Source organism: Protopterus annectens, chromosome 8.part0 (genome assembly GCF_019279795.1).
Source record: "Protopterus annectens isolate FY-2018-M chromosome 8.part0, PAN1.0, whole genome shotgun sequence".
Classification (NCBI taxonomy): Eukaryota; Metazoa; Chordata; order Ceratodontiformes; family Protopteridae; genus Protopterus; species Protopterus annectens.
Genome location: NC_056741.1, coordinates 1,416,491,079 through 1,416,505,394, shown reverse-complemented (window position 1 = coordinate 1,416,505,394; position 14,316 = coordinate 1,416,491,079). Strand labels below are relative to the sequence as shown.

Genomic DNA, 14,316 nt, shown 5'->3' with positions numbered 1-14,316 from the left:
CATTGCCTTTTGTAACTTTGTCTTTTCTCTGGCACCTGCATATACTCTTGTCTAACTGATTTCTTTATCCTTACATCTCTTATTCTTCTTTCCAGACATTTCTGAAATTTCAAGTGGTTTGGCACAACCTAGCAGCTTGTCATTGGTAATATCCTTCCCATTCTGTGCACTTCTCCTTACTCTGATAGTGCACTCAGTCTAGTGTAACATATCTGCATATGTTTATCCTCTTTTTGTGTTGTAGTTCTGATCTTATATAATTCAGGTTTTCCATTTACCTCAACCTCCTAGTGTTTGTTAAGTTAACTAGCACATCTCTCAAATCTTTATCTGGAACTATGAGACTTAATATGTATCATACGTTTCAACTCCTATCATGTGTATTAATAGACCACATAACCCAATTTTGCCCGCAGTATGGATTACACATTTCCTGAATAGCACTTACAGTTCTAATTAGCAGTTAGTCCCTGCAATTCCTACTGTGTCGCATGTGCTTTAGTAATAAATTAAGTTGTATACAGCTGCTCTGTGGCTGATAATACATAATCAAAGTTCCATGACTTTGTATCATTAACTGCATTCAATAAAATAGTGGTCCTATTAGCATTTCATGAAAAAATAAACCGTTGCCTGTAAATTGCTGACCTACTATGACCACATGATCCTTCAGGAGTATACAAGTTTCTGCTTTGGAGTATTCATAAGTGAACTTGTACAGGGGTTTTCACTTTACAGAATAATCAATAACATATGATCCCAGAATAGGTTTCAATAATAAAGCAGCACAAAACACAAATTGCTTTAGCAATTTACTAACTATATAGGAAAATAATTTCACGGATAATTACAGAGGTAAGCTTTAGCCATGAGATTTGTAACTGAGTTGTATGTGGATGAATATGTAAAGTGGCTGTGTTTTGTTTGCTTCAGTTTCATATGTAATATTTCCTGCTTGGGGTTTCTGTTGTCATGTGATCAACAACTGTAGACCATGTGCCGTCTGTCTTACTGCTGTAACATTGTTCTGGATACAGAATATTTCTCTAAAAAAACTTTTCTTATAAAGATTAATGCCAGTATTGAGCTGCTAAATGAAATGGCAAGACTTTAATCTACATAATAAGCCCTTAGTCTAGTGGCTTAAATAAAGATCCTGTGTATTGCATGGGACAAGTATATTACCTGAAGTCAGATTATGATCAGTACAAGTTCAGAGAGTGCTTTGGAAAGTGGTATTCCCAGAAGGGAGTTGGCAGGGAGGAGTAATTTACTTTGTAGCTGATGCTTTTCTCACTAAATGTATACTTGGCATGTGGGGTTATAAGTGCAGTCTGTTACAATGAATGCTTTTCAATACTAATGACGATTTTTGGATCCTCATGTTTCATATACATTCCCTATGTGCATGTCATGTTCAGTCTAACACTGAGGTAAGCAGCCTTTTTTTTCAGGTAATTATAGCCTTCCCATGGGGATGTAATGCTTTAACTGATCTAAAGCAATGACATCATTTTTCAGATGAGATGTTAAACCAGGCTCCCATCTACTTGAGTTGGTGGTAGCTCCGGTGGATATAAAAGATCCCAAGGCACCTACTGAAAAAAGTAGGAGAAGACAGTTACTGTCAGCTGCCTGTTGGGTGCCAGGATCTGCCACATAATGCACACACTCAGGTCACTCCACAACAAGTACAAATATGACTCTGTCATTGTCCATATTGGTGTGAATGACCTGAGACATACCTCCCTGGACTACATGAAAAGAGACATGGAGGAGCTGTCCAATCGTGTAGCCCAGGTCGGTATGACCCTAGCACTGAGTAGCATCCTGCCATCACCCAGAATGATACCACAGTACAAGGACAACATGATTGATTTCAACAATTGGCTAAGCTTCTGGTGTCATTCCAAGGGGACCCAGTATCTGTCTGCCTGGGATGACATGATCGACAAACCACAATGCTTTGCCAGAGATGGCCTGAACCTGTCAACCTTGGGATTCCAGATACTGGCTAAGGCTCTTGCCACCCCTATAGTGCCTTTTTTAGGCAATGTTCAAATGACAAATTCACCACCATAACAGGTACAAGCAAGCAAAATCTGAGGGAAATGCTACTCAATGCTAGAAGTCTAAACCTCAAAATACACTCACTTGAGGCACTCCTTAAAATAGAGAACATCGACATCTGTGCAGTGACAGAGACCTGGTTCAAGGTTCCAGAGAGCACCCATGCATTACCAGGCTATAATTCATACCACATCTTTTGGCCACCTAACCTGAACAGAAGCACTAAAGGCGGAGGCGTGTCCATATTCATTAAGGATATCCACACCTCCTGGCTAGTTGCTCAGCATAATGCATCCGAGATTATCCAAGTGCAACTTAACTCTGGACAAGATTGCAATCCAAATTGTAGCTTGCCACAGATCCCCCACCATACCCCAGGATTCCCATTCCTCATTTCTTGATACACTGGAAAATATTAGGGTACAACCTAACACCCTAATAATGGGCAATTTCAACTATCCCACCCTTAACTGGGAAAAATACTCGTATACTAACTCTTGTGCTCAGCGTTTTCTGGAATTCATAAATTCCAACGCCTTGGATCAACTTATCCACACCCCCAACAAGGGCAGCAATATCCTAGACCTGGTCATTGCCAACATGGCAACCGGTGTTCCACACCAGAGGTCAATTCCTCATTAGTCAGATCCAACCACAAGGTAATCACCCTAGGCATCCACATCCCTCCCCCACCCCCAATTAGGGAAACCACCATAAAAAACTTCTCCAAAGCCAACTTTATGCTTCTTAAGACAGAAGTGGCAAACTTCGTGACACCCATGCTAACGGACAATAGAGGTACGACTGCTGAATCCTACACAAATGCACTTTATAAGAACTTACACGAGTGCATGGATCATGCAATCCCTAACAGATCCAATATGCTATCCTCCAAAAAAAGTAAGCCAATCTTATGGTCCCCTGCCATAAACAAACTCTATAACAGAAGAAAGAAAATGTTGCAAAAAAGAGTAAAATTTCATGATTGGAGGAACTCCCTGGTCAGCCTCAGTAGGAAACTGAGATCCCTCATAAAGTCCTCCAAAGCTAGTTACGAAAACAAAATTGCCACTGAGTCTAAAGACAACCACAAAGCATTATATAGCTATGTCAAGAATTTCAATGGCAACACTTAGATCTGCTCTGAGTTACAGCACAATTGCACTAAATATACATCCTGGTAGATAGGTTCAGTGCTAACTTTACCCCCTCTCATCCCCTAAAGGGCCCATCTCTATACCGGAAGAATGCAAAGTTCCTGTAATCGTGGCTGCACAGGAAAAAAACACACTCTCCAAAGCCAAAAACACAGCATCCATGGGACCTGACAATATCCCAGGCTGTGTTCTAGATGAACTACAGAATGAAGTGGCACCCCACCTAAGTACAATGTTCAATCATAGCCTCACCTCAGGCTTTGTACCCACTGAATGGCGCTCAGCAATGGTTATCCTACTGCACAAAGGGGGAGAAACCACGGATGCCGGGAACTACCGCCCCATTAGCCTGACGAGCAAGGCTATGGAAAGTATCATCATGGAACTTATAAATAATGACATTGGTAATCTCCAAACTCTGGACCCCACCCAGTTCAGGTTTGTAAAAGGAATATCATGTCTCCTAAACCTGATAGACTTCTTTGAAATGGTCACCAAAGCCGTAGACGAGGGTAAGGTGGTTCACACAGCCTATCTAGATCTTGCCAAGGCTTTTGACACCATCCCCCACTCTGGAATTATAGATAAACTCACTAAACTAGGTATAAATCCCCATGTCACAAGATGGGTTGTCAAATGGCTCACTGACAAAACCCACACTGTAAAAGTAGCAGACTCCAAATCCAACTTCAGACCAGTGACAAGCGGAGTACCACAGGGTTCAGTCCTGGGTCCTCTCCTGTTTGGTATCTACTTCTCTGAAGTACATGCTAACACAGAAGGTCTTTGGCTAAGGAAGTTCACAGATGACTGCAAACTAGGAGCCATAATCAAAACTCCTAAAGATGTGGACATCCTAAAAAAAATGCCTCACTGAGACAGATGCCTGGTGTAACAGTTAAAAATAGCCTCCTGCATGGGGAATGCTGCACGGCAACCTGAAGTAAAAGCATCCACACCACAAAATGAAGCCAGCAACCAAATGTAGATCTGATAAAATCCTTTATTAATGGATTGGTAATAGTAACATCAAAATGACTCAGACCGATTTCGGCTGGCAAAAAGCACAGCCTTCTTCAGTGACAAAAAACACAAATCAACTGATGTTACTTAAATAGTATCATGAACTCATCCCATTGGTTCACTTAAAATTGCTCATTTAGTCCAGGTGAAGAAAGAGCACCTAGTTTAGTAATCCATTTCTTTTCTTTAGTATCTAACATTGAGTGCCATCCTGTTTTATTAAATTTAATACCCTTAACCAAATCAATCACAATAAAAGAAAATTTAGCAGTATGATGTTTCAGAGTGTGTTTATACAAAGCATTATTAATTTTCTTGTTTTTAATATTGCTCACATGTTCAGAAATGCGTAGTCTTAAAGGACGAGATGTCTGGCCAACATAAAAAGAGCCACAAATACATCTGGCCAAATAAACAAGCCATTCACTGCTACAATTTGCAAAGAATGGAATGTCATAAACCCTTGAGCAATTCCTGCTAGTGAATTCTTTAGATTTGGTAATTTTGTCACAGTTACTGCAATGACCACAGGGGAAACACCCAACTAGAAGTTCCCCAGTCATGGTAGTTTGTGAAAACTGTATATTACTCGCAAGATGTGTGTGTTTGTAATGATTAAAACATGATGCTAAATTCTTTCCTTTACGGAATGAGAATGAACATCTATCCAGTAATATGTCTGATAATTCTGGTAGACTTAATAAAATATTCCAATTCCTCTGAACACTATTGATTAGTACATCTGAATTCCTAGCATATGTTGTTAAGAACCTGATCGGCTGTGTGGTCCTCTGATCCCTAAGCTTATAGGTTAACAAGTCCTGCCTAGATAAGGTATTAGCCCAATTGCTGGCCCACAGAACATGTCCCATAGAATATCCCCTCGCTCGAAATCTGTTAGATAGATCACATCTGTGTTCTTGAAAGGTATTCTCCTTAGAACAGATGTGCCTCACATGTATAAACTGTGATTTGGGTATATTTTTGGCAATATGTGGAGGATGAAAGCTGGATGTGTGAAGGACCGTGTTGTATTCAGGATATTTCCTGAAAACCTGTGTGCTTAGAGTATCATCTGATTGTCTTGTTATTAACACATCAAGAAAAGTTATTGTGTCAAGATGATAATTGACAGTGAACTTTAAACCCCATATGTTGTCATTTAGATATGAGACAAATTCAGTTAAATATTCAACATTGGCCCTCCACACCATCCAGCAATCATCCAAGTAACGTCTCCAGATATCAATTTCTGGAAGGTAGATATTATGGCTACTGTTGTAAATGATATGTTCTTCAATATATGCCATGAAAAGGTCAGCATAATTGGGAGCAAAAGATGCTCCCATTGCTGTCCCTTTAATCTGCCAAAAACAGATATCTTGATAAAAAAAGACATTGTTGGTAAGGACATGCTCTGCAAGGCCAACAAGAAAGGAATTCAAATCTGGTTCATATAGATGGGCTTTGTTAAGCCAATGAGTCAAGGCTTCCAAACCCACCTCATGCGGTATATTAGTATACAGAGAACTTACATCAAGTGTACACATCAGACAACCAGGTTCCAACTGTGTGTCAGATATAATGTGTAAGAATTCAGTTGTATCTTTTAAGCGAGACCGAACATGCAGCAATAAAGGCTTAAGATGTCTGGTCAAAAACAAGGATAGTGGTTCTGTAAGATAGCCCCGACCAGAAGCAATAGGTCTGCCTGGGGGGTGTACAGGATCCTTGTGGATTTTTGGAAGAAAATAAATATATTGATTAATAGGATCCCGGATGGTAAGTTGTTGAAATACAGAAGTGGTTATGAGGCCAGTATCTCTGGCATTAATAAGAAACTCATCAATCTGTTTCTTGAATCTGTGTGTTGGATTTAGACACATTTCAGCATAGTAACGTCTATCAGATAGTTGTCTCCTGGCCTCCTTGTCATAATCCGACCAATTCATAACCACAACTGTGCCACCTTTATCTGCTGAAATAATAACTATATCCTTGTTTTGTTGTAGTTCAGAAATAGCCTGTTTTTCACTGGATGACAAATTGTTGGGTTTAAAACGGGTTTCAGAACTATTAAAATGTAGATCTTTGAGAATGGTGCTCTGAAACAAATGTACAATGGGGTGCATTGGAGGAAGATATTTAGATTTATGATAAATACATTTTTCGTGATCATATGATGTAGCACCATCCCCAAACTGTAATTTCAGATTAAGAGTTCTACAAAATGACATGACATCCTGAGCCAACAAATCCTCAGAGATCACAAAACCAGGAATGAACGTTAAGCCTTTATTGAGAATGGCCAATTGTGATGGAGACAGTACAAAATCAGACAGATTTAGGACATTAGAATGAACATTATTTATTTCTGTGTTACCAATTCTAACAGACTCTGAATGTTCTCGATTCCTTTTGTGTTTCCTGCCCCCACGTTTATATTTCCCCCTAAAGGGACAGAACCCTGAACTCTCTTGGGGTTTGGCGAATTCGATGCTGGCTGTATGTCACTATCTGTATATGATGAAGGATCATCAGTAGATGAACCATTTGTTATGAATTTGATACGTACTATGGACCTAGGTCTTTTCCTTCTTGGTGTTTTGACCGGTTGAGGATTAAATCGAACATGTTTGTGAGGAAAATTGAAGGGGTTAGCCCCCTGATAATCAGATTGATCACACTTAAATTTTTTAATCTTCCTGGATTTTAACTGTTCCTCAAGGCTGGTAAGATCATTGGCCACTTTATTGAGATATTTCTTGAAGAATACTTCCCCCTCAAATTTTTGTACTTCATTACATAAGTCAGTTACAGTATTAATTTCAGAATCAATAATTCTGTCATAATATTTAGCCAAAGCTTCAACAAATGACATCGTGGCATGCTGTTGTATATTAGACCATTGGCTATTGAGCTCATCATCCGGCTGTCCCACATGGGGTTGAATTCGAACTCTAAGACCCCTGGGTGTAAGGCCTTTTGCAATATAAGCTTTGAAAAGTTTGGAATGCCAAACATTAGATCTTAACAATTTAAGATGCTTATAAAGATTATCAAAGACCAAACTACATGATGGCTCAGGTCCCAAGGGGTCATTAGAAGAATTGCTAGTCGAACAAACACCAAGACCAAATACACTCAAATCTTCTCTATCAGCAGAGAGTCCCGAGACCAGATTAAGTAGGTCCATTTTGATTAATAATGAAAATGAACCAGTTTACAAGAATGACAATAATGGCCTCACCTAAGAGGTGAAGGTCAATGTGAAGGGAACAATAATAGCCCTGATAAGCAGGCTAGATGTCACCTGTTTGTAATGCTACATTCCCAAAATCAAATAAAGCCCAAATACCAATGGTCAATAAGCAATAGATGCTATGTAATGCTCTAAGTCAGATAACCCCGTGAAAAATAATAAACACTGCAAAAGACTTAGGTTATGGTACCATATAGAATGCAAAAATTATATAATTATTTAGTAGTGAAACAAACCAGAGTATCAACCACCACGATGATGCAGGTAAAAACTTCTTTATTCAGAACAAACACAGGGATAAGCGCTTTCGCGTACACACTGTACGCTTCTTCAGATCTAATAATTCAGTAAAACCATCATCCTTATATACAGCCAAAAAACTCTAGTTAATAAAACAATCATGTCATAAAGACATCAATTATCCAATTAATAAAAAGGGAGCATCAATCATCCAATTAATAAAACTAATTAGTATCAATCTGTCAGTGCAGCTTGAAATATCTAGCTGCAAAGATCACATAGATTAGTAGCAAACACTAACATAAGCTAAAATAGAATAAATTTGCTATTTCCCTGATAACCAGTAAATACAACCTAACATAAAACATATGGATAATATTACAGAGCAGACCATATGTATATGAATTAATTTAAAACATATGCTGCTAGTGCAGATATAAAAAATTTTTGTATAAATAGTACGTAAAAATGTCAATATTATACCATATTCTTACAAATTAAAAAATATATTGTAATCTATAAACAAACTGGGGGAAAAAAAAAAAAAATATATATATATATATATGTACATAAATGCATATCCAAAAAAAAAAAAAAAAAAAATATATATATATATATATATATATATATATATATATATATATATATCTTGAATCACATACATACTTGAACTATATACTAATGTATATCCATATATATCCAAAGCCTTTCTTTAAAATTTTATATTTATTATCATTAAGGCTATATTAAGACTGGATCATTTAAATCAAGCGTATATGTCAGGTATACATATATATGCATATATATAACCACAAAAATATGTGTAAGGCACATGAAACCTGCAATTTTATATATATATATATATATATATATATATATATATATATATATATATATATATGTATAGTCTCATATAAAAGAAAAAACATACCTCATAAGCTCATAAGGGATATAAAATTAAGGACATACAATTAATTCATATAATACAATATAATATAGAATATAAAGTAAATATATATATATATATATATATATATATATATATATATATATATATAGATATAGATATAAATATAATAAATATTTTTTAAAACATTTTAAAAAATTTTTTTAAAACTTGTAATCTAGTATAACCTAAAATAGATCATTATATTCATTGAGAAATAAACATATGAATAAACATATGAATAAATAAATAGTTTTAGAATATAAAAAGCCACAAAACTCTAATATAAAATAAAATAAAATGAGATTATTTCAAGCTCCATCCTTTTAATGTGGATCTAATACTAACATATTGATTCAACCCAGGTGGATAATGTGCTTTGAGGCGTAGTATCCAACCTAGTTCAATATTCTCTAATTCATTAAAAGTATCACCTTTCCTTTTATTGGGCTTCACAAGTTGTAATATTCTAAATCTAAAACTGTGTCCTGGATTGCTGCTGATATGCTTAGATAAGGCATTCTTATGGTCATTTCTCCTGATATCATATAAGTGATTATAAATTCTCTCTTTCAATAGCCTTGTTGTCATACCTATATAAAATGCCTTACAATCTTGGCAGTCCGCTAGGTATACTAGATTAATACTATCACAACTAGCTATGAAACTAGGTTTAAATACAAAATCTATTAAAGGGTGTACAAAAACTTGTTCTGTTGAAATGTAAGCACACATATTACAAGTTTTGCATGGATATGTCCCTAATTTATTATTAAATGGAGCCCTCATGACAGCTTCCTTCATTTTGTCATTACTACTCTCTATGCATAGTAACCTCTTGAGATTTTTACTATTGGTATATACAAAAGCAGGTCTCTCTCCTACTAGTTTCTTAATCTCTGTGTCTGTTTGAAGTATATGCCAATTTTTATTTATAAGGCTGGTGATACATTTATTATCACTAGTAAATCTAGTTTTAAAATTGACCACATGCTTCCTAGGTGTATAGGTACTCTGTATGAATTTAGTCCTATCTCTAGTATTATATAATACTTCTGATGGCTCGAGAGATTGTTTTATAAGGTATATCATCTGTGGGTCATAGCCCCTCTCTATGAACATCTGTTCTAATGCACATGTTTGTGTGGATAGATCTTCAGCATCTTTACATAATCTATTTAACCTAATAAACTGACTTTTTACAATGTTGTGGAATACATGCCTAGGATGCATGCTATTAAACTGTAACAGTGTGTTTTTCCAACAAGACTTCCTGTATATAGACGTGTGTAAGATACCCCATTCGTCTTTCCTGATGGTAATATCTAAGAAATCTATCTTAGTATAAGAATATTCAACGGTAAATCTAAAAAAGGAAGTATTTGATTCTAAATATTCTACAAAGGCTGTAAATTCTTCTATTGTGCCCTTCCAGAATATGAGAACATCGTCCACAAAACGCTTATACAGCAATATCTTCTGAAAACCCACACTGTTAAAAAGATGCATGCATTCCCAGTAATAAACAACTAAGTTTGCGTAGGTATTTGCACAGGGAGTGCCCATGGCCACTCCCCACTGTTGCAAAAATAGATCATTGTCATACATAAAAACATTATTATTTAATATCAAATCTAATAAAGCATTAAGTAAAATCTGGTCATTGCTGCCAAACATATTGCTATCTTTAATAAGACATCTGATGGCATCCATGCTATAGCTATTAGGTATAGATGTGAAAAGATTCTTCACGTCCATAGTCACTAAAAGACAATCCATAGGAAGACCTTGATCAAAGACATTTAGGTCATCTAGCAATTGATAAGTGTCCTTTAGTATGGAGGGGATACCAGAAACTATAGGTCTTAGTTTCTTTTCAATATAAACAGACATGGTTTCTGTAATCCATCCATTCCCAACTACTATGGGACGTAAAGGAGGTGGTAATATGTTTTTATGTACCTTAGGCAAACCCTTTATGTATGGGATTCTAGGCTGTTCCACCAAAAAGTATGAATATAATTCATGATCTATTTGTCTACACATTAAAAAGTTCACTCAGCAGAGAGTCCCGAGACCAGATTAAATAGGTCCATTTTGATTAATAATGAAAATGAACCAGTTTACAAGAATGACAATAATGGCCTCACCTAAGAGTGCCATGTCAATGTGAAGGGAACAATAATAGCCCTGATAAGCAGGCTAGATGTCACCTGTTTGTAATGCTACATTCCCAAAATCAAATAAAGCCCAAATACCAATGGCCAATAAGCAATAGATGCCATGTAATGCTCTAAGTCAGATAACCCCATGAAAAATAATAAACACTGCAAAAGACTTAGGTTATGGTACCATATAGAATGCAAAAATTATATAATTATTTAGTAGTGGCAAATGATCCCACCAAAACTCACAGTTAAAAATGCAGTCTGATACAACTCAGAAAATCGGGGGGCCAACCCGAACATCTCACCACAAGTTGTAAAAAACAAAAAAATTATTAATAGGATGGTCAATGTTTCATAAATGTTGAAACCAAACACATTGTTGGAAGATCCATCAATTAGAAAAAAATAATATTGAAAAAAGGACTAAAAATACCAATTACTACCATCCCATTAAATGGAATAGTGTCATAGGTAAATATCACACACTCAAAAAATATGAATTTGGACCTATATTCTTAACCAAAAACATAAGACAGGACCATAATGTTCTGAAAAACTTCCATCCAACTCAAAATGTAGCCTAAAAAAAAGGCAATTACCAAAACTTATTAGGAATTATAGAACTGTTCTGCAACAAACATGTTCTATAATGAAACAATCCGAAACATCTAAAGGCAAGACTGAGAGAATGAAACCCTAGTGTAAAAAATAAGCAACTGCTGTAAAGAACATATAACATCCCCAATTAACATATGTTGGTCAAACAATACTTTGACTAGCACTTATAGTTGTTAAAAAAGTATTGAAAAATATATCTATAATAAAGTAATCAAATAAAGTATTGTTATGCAACCTGTGCAAAAAGAACCATATCCAATATCTGTCTATTGTTTTTCTAAAAATCACACAAGGCCTCTGTATTCAATATGTAATCCAAAAAGGAAATTGGTTTGAATGTAAAAATGAAAAAATAAATTCCAATATTCCAATATCACCATACAATTATCAAAATATTAGTGTGATGCTGATAGAAGTCGCACAAATCTAATATATACTAAGAAAAATAGATGTCCAAGGTGAAAGAACATCCATTAGAGTAGAAAGTACTGGTTCCAAAGGTCGCTCAATGCTGGTTAACAAAAGTCTTCCAAACGAGATGGTCTTCACAAGCCTAAGACTCACAGTAAGGCTGAACCAATCTTGAGTAAATGAAACCCAATAGAATGATACTAGCAATGCTCGATATCGTAATGTTCCCTGGTTAACTTGCAATCACGATAGTCACTGATATTGAAAAAAGATCCACATAAAATGTTGATAACACCCACAAGTGGCTCTATGCTTAAACAAAAAATATATGTGCAGTAGGAAGCGACCGCTTGATAGTAAAGCAGTTCCAATCATAAACTCCACTCCATAAAATTTTTTTTTCGAGTAACTACAACAATGAATGGCCCCCCAAAAAAAAACTAATATTTGGAAATGTTGTATAGGCAAAACACAGTACCTGAAACCAAAATGTTTTGATCATAATTGATATATACATAAATCGACCTGCAGGCCACGTAGCAATGTCCCCAGCTGTTGAAAAAATAATTGTAGAAAATATCCACAAATTCGAAGGACTGTCAAGTTGTTCACAAACACCATAACTGTAGACAATGTTACCATAGAATATCCACAAATAAACACCAAGCCAACATATAGAAATTGTCAGCCACAATCAGAAAAAATGCTGATATCTGGTAAACCAACCACAAAACTAAGTTAAGCGTTTATTAATAACTGTGATATCCGTTAGTCGACTCCGAGCCAAATTGCCATTGTCCTTATTGTTGAAATGTTGATGTAAAAAGATAAACAAACCACAAGGATATAAAAAACACTAAATATGTATAGTCAGAAGACTTGTAAAATGGCCGCAAAGCGACGCCAAGTTACCATGAGAAATCGTCACCAGGACCGAAGCAAATAAAGAAAAATAATGCTATCAGTACTGAAACAATTCACACAAGCCCAAAGTCCATTCGTTACTGGAAAAAGGTGAATATGATAATTATTTGTACAAAATCCAGATGGCACTAAGAGCAAAAAAATGAACCAAATAAAGAAGAAAAAAACGAGGAAAATGGCTGCAGATAAATCACACAGCCAGCATTGGATCCATGGCCCCCAGCAGGAAGTGAAGCAGAGTGTAACAGTCAAAAATAGCCTCCTGCATGGGGAATTTTGCACGGCAACCTGAAGCAAAAGCATCCACACCACAAAACAAAGCCAGCAACCAAATGTAGATCCAATAAAATCCTTTATTAATGGATTGGTAATAGTAACATCAAAATGACTCAGACCGATTTCGGCTGGCAAAAAGCACAGCCTTCTTCAGTGACAAAAAACACACATCAACTGATGTTACTTAAATAGTATCATGAATACATCCCATTGGTTCACTTAAAATGGCTCATTTAGTCCAGGTGAAAAAAGAGCACCTAGTTTAGTAATCCATTTCTTTTCTTTAGTATCTAACATTGAGTGCCATCCTGTTTTATTAAATTTAATACCCTTAACCAAATCAATCACAATAAAAGAAAATTTAGCAGTATGTTGGGTGTTTCCCCTGTGGTCATTGCAGTAACTGTGACAAAATTACCAAATCTAAAGAATTCACTAGCAGGAATTGCTCAAGGGTTTATGACATTCCATTCTTTGCAAATTGTAGCAGTGAATGGCTTGTTTATTTGGCCACATGTATTTGTGGCTCTTTTTATGTTGGCCAGACATCTCGTCCTTTAAGACTACGCATTTCTGAACATGTGAGTAATATTAAAAACAAGAAAATTAATAATGCTTTGTATAAACACACTCTGAAACATCATACTGCTAAATTTTCTTTTATTGTGATTGATTTGGTTATGGGTATTAAATTTAATAAAACAGGATGGCACTCAATGTTAGGTACTAAAGACCCTTTGGTACTGACATTTACTCCAGAAAAGTAGATGCCAAACAGGAGAAGTCCCAGCATTGAACCCTTGGGGACTCCACTGGTGACTGATCTCTTTGTGGAGGTAACTCCGCCTATTTTGATTATCTGTGTCCTATATCTGTGAGCCAGTTGGCAATCCAGTGGGCAACATTAGGGGTTTATTCCCAGTTTATTTAGGTTTTCTGCTATGCCTGAGTGGGGAACTGTGTCAAAAGCTTTGACCAGGAAATTCTGAGCTTGTTCACTGGTGGTGTAGGTTTCCCAGTCTATACTTGGATATTTTAGATTACCTAGGAAAATGGTATTCGGTTTAGTACTGAGTGATTCTAGTTCCAACAGATAAGTGTCGTGTCTTTCTTTTGTCATACAGGAAGTTCTATAGCCTGGTAATATATAGCCACATCATTCCTGATGAATGATTTTCAGAAACCATTTGTCTGAATTATCAGTTGCTTAAATGAAACCCT

At 36.0% G+C, this 14,316-nt stretch overlaps 1 protein-coding gene across 1 annotated transcript in view; it reads right to left on the bottom strand.

Moving 5' to 3' along the window:
• GRIK4 (glutamate ionotropic receptor kainate type subunit 4) overlaps positions 1-14,316 on the bottom strand; it is a 5,029,336-nt gene that overhangs the window by 1,394,148 nt on the left and 3,620,872 nt on the right. The gene's annotated exons all lie outside the window — the stretch shown is intronic.